Below are 3,544 nucleotides of genomic sequence, written 5' to 3' on the forward strand. Positions count from 1 at the left end.
TATATTTTTTTATACAAATTTTTTATAAATATAAATACAAATTATTACCTTATTAAATATTAATAAAAATGATAATGACATAATGTTTACTGCCATGTAACATTACTCTATAACTATTTTAGAGTGCATCAAAATTAAAGTAAAAAAGTAACGAATTCTATCATCCTCTTGGTGCTGTGCATCCACCAACAGCTGCTCTTGTTCTGGATTGTTTAAACTACCAACACACACCCCATTCTTTATTTACCCGAATCCCGAATCCCTAATCTTCTCCCAAAGTCTTTCGCTCTGTCTTACACACACTCCCTCCCTCTACCCATTCGAACCTCTCTCTCATCTCTTCCCTGCGGCTTCTGCTCTCCTGTCCCTCTCTCCGCTACGGCTGTGCTCTCTTCTCACCCAGTCTCGGTAGCTGTGATCTTCATTTCTGATTAATTGATTATTGAATATTCATGACTTGATCTATTAACAATATGGACTAGTTCGATTTTCTATATTTCTTTGTTCATCGTTCTATTTTATTAGATTGGTTCTGGTTTTGCCTATTTTTCAGATGAAAAGATTAAATAAGTAAATTCAACTGTACTTCTTTAATCTTTGTGCTCTGTTCCGCCCAAATACAACTTTAATTTGCTTGTTGGTTAGTATAACGAAATAATAATTAACCTAATTCATAGGCTTGGTTAATTATATTAGATATATATGTCACTGCCAATGATCACCATCGCTGTCTTAATATGTAGTATTTTCTCTTGGAATTTCATGTGATGAATAATGCTGGTTGGCATCATTTTCTGGTGCAGGGATAAGCATAGTTGGGCTTTCAACTGCAGAGATGACTAGCTGTCTCACTGAGTAGTTCACTAATCACTCCCCATAGGTAACAACAATACTATCTTTGGAAAACTTTTGCTTTGGTGTTACGGGTCTAGCAATATTTCTTAGGAATATTTAGTTACTTGATATTTGGAATTAGAAGACCTTAGCAATAATCTCTTATCAGCAAATGCTACTGCTCACTCTCTTCTCTTCTACCGAAAATGTTTCTCGTTTTTACAGATTATATATACTTTGATGCTTTAATAGGGTTAATTAATTAATTAGTATACTAGAGTAAATTTCAGTCATTAATTTGGGTACTATTTATTTTATGCTATTATTGTTTCTTTTTTTTTTTTCTTCCCCTTTCCTTTTACCCGTTGAGATTGGAGCTTTGGCTAATTTAATTTAAAGTGAGAAGCCCTTAATTGGCATTACTGTTAGGCAATAGTAATATTCTTGTATGTTTGATCCGTTTGTAAGTACTAAGTACCAAGGACATGTGATGACATTTACGAATTTATGAAACCTCAAACCAATTCCACTCCACTCCCTCATTGCTCTTCACTCATTCAGTTTCTTTTTTACCCGTCCTGGTGCACACGCTGATATGCATTTTGCACTTTCTCTGCCTCACTTGAAGGTAAAAAAATAAAAAGGAAGAGAAAGTTTTGTAGCCAACAGGTTGTTCTGCTACAGAGATATAGGTTAAGGAAGAAAGAATCACAACTTTTCCACAATCTAAGAGTGCAGACAAAGACTATATAGTTTTGGTTTCAGTATTGCTTCTTGCATTAGTTGTTTCTTTCTATAACCTTTTTCTTTTTTGTTGGTATTCTAGGATCTCCAAATCTAGCCAACACTTGTTCACATTCTCCTCTTAAGTACAGCATTTCTTGTATCAAAAATCACACTTGGATTGTTTCTTCACAAATATCATTATTATTATTATTCTCTTTAAGTTTGAATACTTTTTTCTTTAACTCTCTCAGCTACTTATCCTTAGTTTTGTCCTTCTATACTATCCTTTACAGTTTAGAAAAAAGTGTCCAACAGAGATTTCATTTTCTATACCATGCTGTTAATTAAGTGCAAGTAGATTTGGCATGCATGAAAGAATTTTTGGCTCCTATGCTCAGAGTTCATCATCATCAATAAGGTGGTGATGCTGGTTTTGTAGTATTGAATTTTGGTCAATTAGTCTTTGGTCATAAGACTCATAATAAAGTGTTATGTGTTGCTTAAGGTGGGAATGGGGATTTATGATCTCTATATTTCTCTCAAACAGGGCTTAAAGGGATAGGAAGAGAAGAATAGTTCTGATTTTTGTTCAGTTGGTGTATAATTTTGTGTTGAATTACATTTTGTATATCTTGCAATTTGGTGAAGAATAACTCATGTCATAAAGATTGAAGATTAAGCAATTCCTTTTTTTTTGAAAAAAATTCTTTTACAAAACATGCAGCTTTGCTCTAGATTTTAGTTGAGTTGGTTATTTGTTCTTGTTTGTTAGTTAATGGGATTTGAGGTTTTTTAAGGGGAATAAGTATAATGCGAAGAAGGATTTGGAAGCATAATATGGTGGGGACAAGTAAGGTGAAATATGATGGTGACTGAGGGATCAAGATTCTGTATGAGAAAAGTTTTATGGTGTATGACATTTTAGTGATGGGGATGCTTGGAAACAAAGCAACAAACATAAGGTATACTTAAGAGAATAATAATAATAAAGAAAGAAAGAAAGAAAGAAGGAAAGAAAGAGAGACAGTAGTTTGGGATTTGTTTTTGTTCTGGCTACTTCCAATGAATTCGTGCTCATGATTCGTCAAAAATGTAATGGCCTGTTTGTTATTTTAATAATGTGGCTTCTACAATTTTTGTTAGTTGCTTTTACGTTATTCTATGAATTTATTTTTTATGCGTTGTCAATATAAGGCAGTTTTACACGTGCATCCAATTACGTAATGTCATTTTAGCAAAAATAACTACTTTTTACATTGACCACATGAGTGGTCATCTAAAAAAACGGATGAGTTTGGACGACTGTATAAAATATTTTACACTATCAGTCCATCAAAATTAAACTCTATTCTATAGTCAATAATAGATGTAATAAAATAAAGCTATATACATTTTAATTTCAGGGTTAAAGTGAATGGGAATTATTATTCGTTTTTGTAGTCAAGTTACTTCCATAAACATATTCTTCTTAAGGGAATTTCTATATGATATAATCGATACATCTATCTATATACATGCTAACCGAATTCAATGATGCATGCATGACAGAAAATGAATCAGCTTTTGATCTTCTATATTATATAAAATTCAAGCTTTTGTTGTAGTTCTTGTAATGTGATTTGTTTGTTCATTTAATTAAGATACATTATTACTAATAGACGGGTTATGAATATGCGTCAGTGTCGCAGTTGGATGTACGATAGACTTAAACCAGGTCGAAAGGGTTTAACCAGTGAATTTACAAAAGGGGTGGAAGGATTTATTTCCTTTGCTGAGAGATCAGCAGATTTTTCAAATGGACATATTAGATGTCCTTGTTCTAGGTGTAAAAACAAGGTCTATATGCACCCTGAACAGTGACGGATTCAGAAAATTTTAGAAGTGGGGGCAAAATAATATAATAAAATAATAAAAAATATATATTAATATTAATATATTTAGATATTTAAATTTTAGAGTATATTAGCTAATCAAATTTATTGTA

At 32.2% G+C, this 3,544-nt stretch overlaps 1 long non-coding RNA gene across 1 annotated transcript; it reads left to right on the top strand.

Annotated features, from left to right (window-relative positions):
- LOC107605095 lies at positions 132–3,325 on the top strand. Its single transcript, XR_001612461.2, has 3 exons — positions 132–408; positions 804–880; positions 3,219–3,325. It is a non-coding gene; the product is annotated as an uncharacterized LOC107605095 (long non-coding RNA).

The sequence above is a fragment of the Arachis ipaensis genome, chromosome B06 (genome assembly GCF_000816755.2).
Source record: "Arachis ipaensis cultivar K30076 chromosome B06, Araip1.1, whole genome shotgun sequence".
NCBI classification, from domain to species: Eukaryota; Viridiplantae; Streptophyta; class Magnoliopsida; order Fabales; family Fabaceae; genus Arachis; species Arachis ipaensis.